Source organism: Nerophis lumbriciformis, linkage group LG08 (genome assembly GCF_033978685.3).
Source record: "Nerophis lumbriciformis linkage group LG08, RoL_Nlum_v2.1, whole genome shotgun sequence".
Classification (NCBI taxonomy): Eukaryota; Metazoa; Chordata; class Actinopteri; order Syngnathiformes; family Syngnathidae; genus Nerophis; species Nerophis lumbriciformis.
In genome coordinates, this window is record NC_084555.2 from 56939597 (window position 1) to 56950503 (window position 10907).

The 10907-nt window shown below is 42.3% G+C and overlaps 1 protein-coding gene across 1 annotated transcript in view; it reads right to left on the minus strand.

Annotated features, from left to right (window-relative positions):
- ppp2r3a (protein phosphatase 2, regulatory subunit B'', alpha) overlaps positions 1–4329 on the minus strand; it is a 106206-nt gene extending 101877 nt beyond the window's left edge. Inside the window, exon 1 of the mRNA XM_061969216.1 lies at positions 4288–4329. The gene's annotated coding sequence lies outside the window, so the exon portion shown is untranslated. The remainder of the gene's footprint in view (positions 1–4287) is intronic.
- Between the last annotated feature and the right edge of the window lie 6578 nt (positions 4330–10907).

The window sequence follows — 10907 nt, forward strand, 5'->3', positions numbered from 1 at the left end:
GAAGACACATGCTGGATGACATAGGCTAGAAGACACATGCTGGATGACATAGGCTAGAAGACACATGCTGGATGACATAGGCTAGAAGACACATGCTGGATGACATAAAATGATTATTTGCGAGATTATTTGTATTTATTTTGTCATAAAAAAATACAATCATGTGTGCTTACGGACTGTATCACTGCAGACTGTATTGATCTATATTGATATATAATGTAGGAACCAGAAATATTAATAACAGAAAGAAACAAACCTTTTGTGCAAATGAGTGTGAATGAGTGTAAATGGGGGAGGGAGATTTTTTGGGTTGGTGCACTAATTGTAATTGTGTTTTGTGTTTTTTATGTTGATTTAATAAAAAAAACAAAAACATCTACACGTTGTGTAAATGGTAAATAAAAAGAGAATACAATGATTTGCAAATCCTTTTCAACTTATATTCAATTGAATAGACGGCAAAGACAAGATACTTAACGTTCAAACTGGAAAACTTTGTTATTTTTTGCAAATATTAGCTCATTTGGAATTTGATGCCGGTTTCAAAAAAGCTGTCACGAGTGGCAAAAAAGACTGAGAAAGTTGAGGAATGCTCATCAAACACTTATTTGGAACATCCCACAGGTGAACAGGCTAATTGGGAACAGGTGGGTGCCATGATTGGGTATAAAAGCAGCTACCATGAAATGCTCAGTCATTCACAAACAAGGACGGGACGAGGGTCACCACTTTGTCAACAAATGCCTGAGCAAATTGTTTAACAACGACATTTCTTAACCCACTATTGCAAGGAATTTAGGGATTTGACCATCTACAGTTCGTAGTATCATCAAAAGGTTCAGAGAACCTGTAGAAATCACTGCACGTAAGCGTAATAAACATTGAATGCCCGAGACCTTTGATCCCTCAGGCGGTACTGCATCAAAAAGCGACATCAGTGTGTAAAGGATATCACTATATGGGCTCAGGAACATTTCAGAACACCACTGTCAGTAACTACAGTTGGTCGCTACATCTGTAAGTGCAAGTTAAAACTCTCCTATGCAAAGCCAAAGCCATTTATCAACAACACCCACAAACGCCACCGGCTTCGCTGGGCCCCGAGCTCATCTAAGATGGACTAATGCAAAGTGGAAAAGCGCTATGTGATCGGACGAGTCCACGTTTCAAATTGTTTTTGGAAACTGTGGACGTCGTGTCCTCCGGACCAAAGAGATGAGCGCTTGGACAGAGCGTTCACTCTCTCCCCGAGCTTGGAAATTTGCTACCGAGCAGAGTGTGGGACAACAACTGTATTTTGAAATACTATCATCACACCTCAACATCTCTGTCATGTCAATGCCGCCTATTTGCTAGGTCAGCATTGCAAACGTGAGAGAGTTGATGTATTGTTACACGTCGTCCCTGCACAAGAAACAAGTCTTGATCAGGCAGTTGATGTGCGCGTTTGAGTGCCGTTTTGGGACTAAATCCATGGGTGAAAATGATGCTGACTGGACAAAATGTGCAGGGAAGTTGCAGTTATTGGATAGAGTTGTGAGGCCGCACATAATTCCTGGGAACTGCTCGACTTTACGTGAATTGGCTCGATCGCAACATGGCAAATTCCTGGAGGGACTGACTAATGTTGTACTTCTGGAAGCATTACAGATATAACAAACTAATCCGATGATGCAAAGAGGCGTCTCTCGCACTCCTACACTACTTCTTCACCCTGCGAGAGTCTACATGGCACTAGTAGTATGCCCTCAAGCTGGTTTACATCTGATTTCCCACCACTAATGAGCATTAAACGCACCACAGCAGCACTTTATTAGTATTTTTAAGCAATTTGTACAGAAAATCTTCCATCCAATCAAACAAACGTCCACATTCCCCCACAGCTATGGCTGAGTGGTCTTTGTGGCCTTCCCAGAGTAGATGTGTCCAGCTGGTCTCAGGTTACACACACACACACACACACACACACACACACACACACACACACACACACACACACACACACCATCTTTTTCAGGACAAACCCACTGTCCCTAAAAGGAAGAAGACCATGAACGCAGGTTTTGTTTTTCCTTCTGACTCACTTCTCTCCACCGACAGATAAAAGCATCTGTTGTCGTGTTCCATGTTCTTCATCCGCAAGAGTGCTCTCATGCTGAAGAAAATGTCTACATTACATTTCAAAGCCGGCAAGTCTGAAAGCTTCAAACAAAGAAGAGCACGACAGCACTGAAGGAAGAGCAGAAATGCACGAATCAAACCAACAACGAGTCAGGAGGACTTCTGGCTGATGAAGCTGAGATTAGGCCAGGGTCATTGATAAAAGACATTTCCGGTGAGGATTTACATTGTGTGTGTGTGTGTGTGTGTGTGTGTGTGTGTGTGTGTGTGTGTGTGTGTGTGTGTGTGTGTGTGTGTGTGTGTGCGTGTTCTTGTATTTCTAGACATCAACAAGGAAAAGTACCTTCCATATGAGGACCGGTGAACAAGTTAGGACCGAAATCATGGTCTCAATACAGAAAACCATTGCATCTAATAGAGAATGTCTCATTTGCACCCCTGGTGGTGAAATCTATCAAAATGAGAGTGGTCCCAAAAGGAGGGATTTTACAAATTGACTGTGTGTCGCTTTTAAAAGTGCTCCCCCTCTGGTCAACATATGAAATAACAAGTGTGTGTAAAAATTTGAAGTGCTCCCCCTCTGGCCAACTAATGTAATAACAAGTGTGTGTAAGAAATTGAAATGCGCGCCCAATGGTCAAAATGTAATAAAAAAAATATATATATATATATGTATATGGAAACACACTGTAATAACTTGAAGTAAATAATGAAGATTAAAAAACAATTACAAAAACAAAATTACCTAAAAGCAGTCTTTTTCTCACATTGTGTCAACTTTTTTCTTATAAAATTGGGAACAATTTGTCATATTCTTTCTGTTTCTGTAATATTGCAATATTTTCTCGTAGAATTATTACTTTTTAATGCAAAATGGTGACATTTGTCAAATAAAATTCTGACTTTTATCACAATGTTGCCAATTTGTTTGTTGTTCTGGTAAAATTGTGACATAAGTGGAGTAAAATTGTGACTTTTGTCATCATTTTGCCAAGCAATATTATAATATTGCCAAAATTCAAAAGTTTTCTTCTAAAAATTGTGACTTGTGTCAAGTAAAATTGCGACTCTTTTCATAAAATTGCCAACATTTTCAGTTTTTCTTGTGAAATTGTGTTTTTGAGTAAGATTCCAACTTGTATCATAACATTGCACAAATGTTCAGATTTTCTTGTAAATTTTTGACTTGCGTTGAGTAAAATTACAAATTGATTATAATACTGCAAAAATTCAAAGTGTTTCTTGTGAAACTGTGACCTTTTTCTTGTTAAATTCCAACTCTTTTTTCACAACAAGCTTTTTTATATTTGCAAAGTATGTCAATATTATTAATGTTGTAAATACAAGTCTTTATATATCTAGAAAGGGTGGTCCTAAAGAGGTAGGCATTTTTCGAATGTCTGAAGAAGGTAACAAATACAAGAATGCGTGTGTGTGCGTGTGTGTGTGTGTGTGTGTGTGTGTGTGTGTGTGTGTGTGTGTGTGTGTGTGTGTGTGTGTGTGTGCGTGCGTGTGTGTGTGTGTGTGTGTGTGTGCGTGCGTTCGGATTCTATTCTAGGAGAATTCCAGAGAGGAGCCCCAGTGACTGACCCCCACCTCACAGGAGCTGACAAGATATCACAACATGCACGCACACGCACACGCACGAACACACAATTGAAGGAAACAGAGAACAGTGAAGGCAACACGTTTGAGGACACACCTGCAGTTTAATGTGTACTGTTTTACTTATGTGTTGCATTAAAGTGTTGTAAAAAGATAGCTTGTTTCTATAAACTTTATTATTCAAAACTGTTTTATTGTAATTATATTATTTTCAAAACAAGACTGCTGTTTATCTCTGAGCTGTATCCAAAACAGGGTTAATGTTGTGGTTGTACAACTTTACACTTATACCTGAGCTTCCAAACACGTCCTTCGTGAAGCGATCATCACATTTCCAAACTTACTTGAACACACCAGGAGAACCCCCCCCCCCCCCCCTCTTGAGTCAAAAAGAGCTAGCGCGGGCACTCGCAAACAATATCCGTAAAAACGATACGTGAGCCGGCTTCAAATGTATTCAAAACACGGTCTCACTGTCGGAACCACCGCGGGGGAAGACACGTCAAAAATACCGCCGTAAAGTTTGGGGGCAGCGGGGAAGGTAAAAGACGGTCCGCTTACCTTCTTCCTCCTTAACCTTCTGCCAACCGCTCCTTCCTCGCCGTGTCACGACCGCCGCAGAGCCGCCAGGCAAACGGCCGCCTCTCGCTGTACGGGAGGGAAGCGTCACTAACACACACTCTGTCTGGTTGTGTGTGTCCGTCAGTGTTGCTGTGTGACACACACTCGGCCCAGAGAGAGAGAGAGAGACAACCGGGGGAACTTAGGGGGAGTTCCCGTCGGCAGCTCGCCGGGGCGGGGGCTCAGTGAGAGTGACAGCCCGGTAAATGAGCTCCAGTGTGCAAAACTGGCCCATAAATGACGTCACAACTTGACAGATACCAATATTTGTACATCACATTTCTCAAATTATCACAAGACTTTAAAACTAAGACTAAAAAGATTAAAAAAAACACAGTCGTCCTGTATATTAAAGATCTTTGACAAGCATTTTTCAGTACATCCTTAAAAACAGCAGAGCACTCCTGTTAAGTACAGTATATGATCTTTGACTACTGTTCTTACAGTATAGCCTTGAAAACGTCAGTGCACTACTTTCATATATATGATCTTTGACCAAGGTAAAGTAGATCAATAAATCTCTCAATGGTTCAACAGCAAATACTGAATCTTGATATCGCTAGCAAACATTGATGAACAACAGGGACATCTATAACTAAATAATAACACAAAATATGAACTTCACACCATAAAAACAACTGTTGACGTGAATTGTAGATGACAGATTAATATTTGTAGCAGGAAATCAACTGCAAACAAAAAAATCATTTTTCTCATTAGTGTGTCAATCCCAGCAGCACGGCACTTGTTATGTCAATCAAATTCATTACTTGGCAATGCACCAATAAGTCAAACTTTGTCTTTCACCGATTAATGCTTCATTTGTGGACCCATCCAGATGTAAAGACATGATGTAACTCCAATCTTTTCTCCTCTAAATCCTTGTGAGTGTCAAATGAAGTAGTAACGTCTTGGCGATGATGAGTGCTTTAAATATTTCAAAAATCATTTTTCTCTAGAGTGTATACATCCAGTCCCTTCCATTTTAAACATTTTTTCATGATCGCTTGTGTATTTGCCTCAAATTCTTTCAAAATACGCCCAAGTTTGCACCCATGCAGGTGAGTAAACAGTAGCCTAATGGAACTCTCGACCATGGCCTGAAAGCCGGAGATTGCAACCCAGCAGTGGTGTGGCAACACGCCAGTGATGTGGCGTCAGGGCCAGCAAGGCCTTCTCTGCTGGCCGAGCATAACCAGAAAGCATGATCATAATTAAAGGTAAAAGTCATTTTTAATTTACTTTCCCTAAATATCTAAAGTTATTCATATTCTCTTCATGTCTTATTATGCTCTTCCCAGTGCTGTTGTTTTTAATTTACAGTTTGTATCCAATCAGAATTCAGCTAGCTTATGTTGCCATGCTGTATCAAATCTGCCCAGGACCTTCAGAATCAACAATGCAGGCGTCCGTGCACTGGAAGTGAACAGACACTTAGACAGTTGTTGTCACCAGTTGTTGTCAGTAAGGCCTTCGAGCTGGCCTTACGCTGTGATTGGATACTCACTTGGGAGGCCCAAGTGAGTATCCAATCACAGGTTGCGAAAACAGGAAGTGGCACAGGAGCCCTGTGAACCATAGAAGGCCAGAGAAAACTCGCCGGTACTCACGAAGAAGGAGAGCCACATGTTGATTAGGTGGCAGATAATTGTTTGAACCTGACATATATACACTATATTGCCAAAAGTATTTGGCCACCCATCCAAATGATCAAAATCAGGTGTCCTAATCACCTGGCCGACCACAGGTGTATAATATCAAGCACTTAGGCATGGAGATTGTTTCTACAAATATTTGTGAAAGAATGGAACTGTCATAGGATGCCACCTGGAGTGATGAATCACGCTTTTCCATCTGGCAATCTGATGGACGAGTTTAGGTTTGGAGGTTGCCAGGAGAACGGTACATCTCAGACTGCATTGTGTCGAGTGGGAAATTTGGTGGAGGAGGAATTATGGTGTGGGGTTGCTTTTCAAGAGTTGGGCTTGGCCCCCTAGTTCCAGTGAAAGGAACTCTGAATGCTCCAGGATACCAAAACATTTTGGACAATTCCATGCTCCCAACCTTGTGGGAACAGTTTGGAGCGGGCCCCTTCCTCTTCCAACATGACTGTGCACCAGTGCACAAAGCAAGGTCCATAAAGACATGGATGACAGAGTCTGGTGTGGATGAACTTGACTGGCCTGCACAGAGTCCTGACCTGAACCCGATAGAACACCTTTGGGATGAATTAGAACGGAGCCTAGAGCCAGGCCTTCTTGACCATCATCAGTGTGTGACCTCACCAATGAGCTTTTGGAAGAATGGTCAAAAATTCCTATAAACACACTCCGCAACCTTGTGGACAGCCTTCCCAGAAGAGTTGAAGCTGTAATATCTGCAAAAGGTGGACCGACGGGTTAGGAATTGGATGGCACTTCAAGTTCATATGTGAGCCAAGGCAGGTGGCCAAATACTTTTGGCAATATAGTGTATTTGCGAGGCCATTTTCAAGAAGAATATTTGAGAGAAACTACATCTTATGAGACGAAGTCGGCGATGAAATAGGGAAAGGCCCGCCATTTCCACTCAAATCAACTGACTATGAGGAGCTATACGGTGTTGAATGGGTGCTACAAATTGTGAGTTCACATATTTTATTTCTTTATTACCACATAAGATATGTTTTAAATGCTGCTGCGGGTATATTGATTTTTAAATGCGCCAGAAAATAACACGTTTTATACACTGTTGAGGTGTTTCAATGCACAGTAGTGCGTAAATGTGTTTCTGTATAGTATTTCTCCAGCAATGGTCTTGTGGGGACATCAATGATGGTATTTTGAGAGGTAATCATTGAAGTCGGACATCACTGAAGGCCTAGGTGGGAAAGGGACGGCCCGCCACTGCAACACGCAGATACCTAACAGCAAGTGTGCAATGCTGTAAGAAACCCTCTCCAAACATGGGATACACTATTTATGAAGAGATTAGTGTAACGCAGGTGCCAAATTTCTACCTTTTTGTATTTGACTGGTATGCTCTTGCTTACTAGTTACTCTTTGAGCGCTGTGCGTGCTTCCTGGTCACGTGACTGCCGCGGTCCAATTAGCTGGGCTTATAAGCCGGTAGCAGGAAGTTGCCAGCTGACAGATCGATTGTTTGCTCGAGGTAGGTTTTTAATCCTCGTTTTTACCTGGAATATTGTGCTAACTAAGTATAAACTAAAATGCCTAATTTGTAACTTTATAGAGCCGACCCTTTACGTTTTTTTTCCATCTTTAACCTGCAGTACACGAGCTGTACTGCCATCCTTTTTTTTCTAAGAACTCTAAGTCTGAACTGAGATTTATTCAGATCCAGAAATATTAATTAATGAAATTTGAATTGTATGTATGTATATAGTCACTGTTGTCCCGATTTATTTCATGTTGAATGGCCATTCAACTTATTGTGTGTATATATCTGCTGTCCCTCACAAATTGTTTAAATACACGGTGTCAACCAAACTACAGTTTAAGCTCTGCCTTCTCTCTCCAAGTCGAAACCCTAGACTTCTGTTCTGAGCCCATAAAACCCCGTATATACAGTATTGCATTACATTTGTAGTACATATAGGTTACAAAATTAGTGGCGAGCTAGCCAGGAGCGAGAGCAGCTTAAGTTGTGTGTTTGTGTCTGTGTGTGGACAGAGTATAACTTTACAATGGACATAATTGAGAAACATGGCATAAATATACATAATGCAGTATTGATTGAGTGTGATACAAAGGCTGAAGAAAATGAAGAGGTCGTGGAATTTTTGTCTAAATACGGTTCGATTGGTCAGTGTGAGATTATTGATGATTGGGAATCTGAGTTTAGGCATAAGTGGGTTGTTGAGTATAATTTTACTGATGCTATTAACGCGCTGCGTCACATTTTGCCTTACACTTTTGTGAGTCGAAATGGTAAAATTTATGAAATATCCGAATTGTCCGCTGTTTGCGCTACTCACATAGAGAAACAGAAAACAAACGCATATTTATCTGATTTAAAAGAGTTAGCTAAGCTAACTGGTAAGGACTTTACGGAGGTCCTCAACGATGTGATGTCCCTGCTTGGTCACTCTGTTACGCAGCTTGGCCCAGTCCAAGCTAAAACTCTGACAACTTCTGCTGCCCAAGCAACACAATCAACTCCCACTGCCTCTACCGAGAGTCAGGAATTGCTCTCTGATCACACTGAACATAAACCCCAATCCCAAACCAGAACCTCTCTCCCAAATATTGCTGCACCTACCTTGAACCCACCAGAAGTCCAACGTTATGTGGTTGAGCACATCGTTAAAAACGAAGACAGCGCGATGCTTCATCTCTCCAGCCAGCGTCTCAGAGTATTTTCTGGGAGGTTGCCCCGGCCTCAGAATGAAACGGATTATGAAACATGGCGTGTTACTGTGGATTTACTGTTAAATGATTCCTCTGTTTCCGATTTGCAGCGATCGCGCAAAATCTTTGAGAGTCTTCTGCCTCCCGCTGCCGACATGGTCAAGCACTTGAAGCCTGAAACACGGCCTGCAGTCTATCTCCATATTCTGGATTCAGCGTATGGCACTGTGCAAGACGGAGATGAGCTTTATGCTAAATTTATGGATACGTTCCAAGACGCAAATGAAAAGGCATCATCATACCTTCAGCGGCTGCAAGTTGCTCTCAATTTAGCTGTTAAGAGAGGGGGAGTTCCATACGAGGAGACCAATAAACACCTACTCAACCAATTTTGTAGAGGCTGTTGGGACAATGTCTTAATCTCCGAGCTCCAACTCAGGCAACGTAAGCAAAATCCGCCATCCTTCGCTGAACTATTGCTGCTATTGCGCACAGAAGAGGACCGAGAAGCAGCTAAGACCCTTCGCATGAAGCAGCATCTCGGCCCATCCAAGACAAGAGCCGCAACTCAAGCACAATACGCTTATGCTGGTGGGGAAGATCATGAAAGTACAACACTGGAAAAACTTACAAAGCAACTGGCAAATATACAGAGACAATTGACAGCTTTGATCGCCGCCCAATCAGGAAAAAAACAAGCTGTACCAGCGAAGACACCATCGACTGGTGCTGGTTCCCCACATGCCAAACCTGCTGCTCGACACTACGGTTCTGCACAGTCTGGACCAAGACCCGGTTATTGCTACCAATGTGGTGAAGAGGGGCATATTAAAGCAACATGTGACAGTCCCCCAAATCCTGCTCTGGTCTCATTCAAGAAAAGACAACAGGCAGAGAAGCTGCAGAGATGGAAGAAGTCAAGCACAGGTCATTCTTTAAACTGACCCCAGTTCCTGTTACGGGACGAATTGGAACTGCTTTGGATCAAAAATGTCCCAAGAATCTTACAACTGTTACCTGCACTGAGCTTACTCCTTCTTCTCCAATCACAAAAACATGTCTACCGAAAGGGTTGATTGGATCGAAATGTACAAGTGAAGTCCGCATCGCTGGTCAAGTGTGCTCCTGTTTACTTGATACTGGATCCCAAGTTACAACTGTTCCTGTGGCAGTTTATAATAAATATTTTTCTCAAGAACCTTTGAAGTCTCTCTCTGACCTTCTGCATGTTGAAGGGGCAGCCGGCCAAACTGTACCCTACCTGGGCTACATTGAAATGATAGTTACATTCCCCAAAGATTTTGTGGGTGCAGACACAGAAGTAGCAACACTAGCACTCGTGGTTCCGGATTCCCGTCCAGAGTTTCAATCACAAGTACTGATTGGTATGAATACCCTTGAGCCATTGTATGACCAATATGTGGAAAGAAATCAAGGCACTTTCCAGCCAGAGACACATGGATACAGAGCTGTCCTGCAACTGCTCCAACTGCGGCGCCAACAAACACAGTTGGGCAGCGAAGGTGTTGTGAGGGTTTCAAGTAAAGGATCAGTTACAATTCCCCCAGGCCACACGGTTGTGGTTGAGGGCTCCATCTATGGCAACACTCCAACTGCAGGCTGTTGTGTACTCATTGAACATCCCTCATCTCCAGTGGCTGGTGGACTCTGTGTGACAAGTTGTCTCATTACCATTGCAAAGAATACCCCCCATAAAGTTCCCGTCATACTCAAAAATGAGTCAGAGCAAGAAGTGTCCATTCCATCTCAGAGCACCATTGCAAATCTCGTCATGGCACCTCAAATCTTGTCACATCAAACTTCTCTCTCATCCGAACCCATTGCAAGTTCTTCGCACCATCTGCATTTCGATTTTGTTGACTCACCCATCCCAGAGGAATGGAGAGACAGGATTATAAGCAAACTGAAAGAAATACCGGAGGTCTTCTCTTGTCACGATCTGGATTTTGGAAGAACTGGAAAAGTCAAACACCACATCAAACTGAATGACGAGACACCATTCAAGCAGCGCCCAAGGCCAATACATCCACAGGATATAGAGGCAGTTCGACAACATCTGCGAGATCTTCTGAAAACGGGAGTAATCAGAGAGTCCGATTCTCCTTTTGCCTCACCTATTGTAGTTGTGCGCAAGAAAAATGGTGATGTCCGTCTGTGTATTGACTACAGAAAGCTAAACCTCCAAACCAT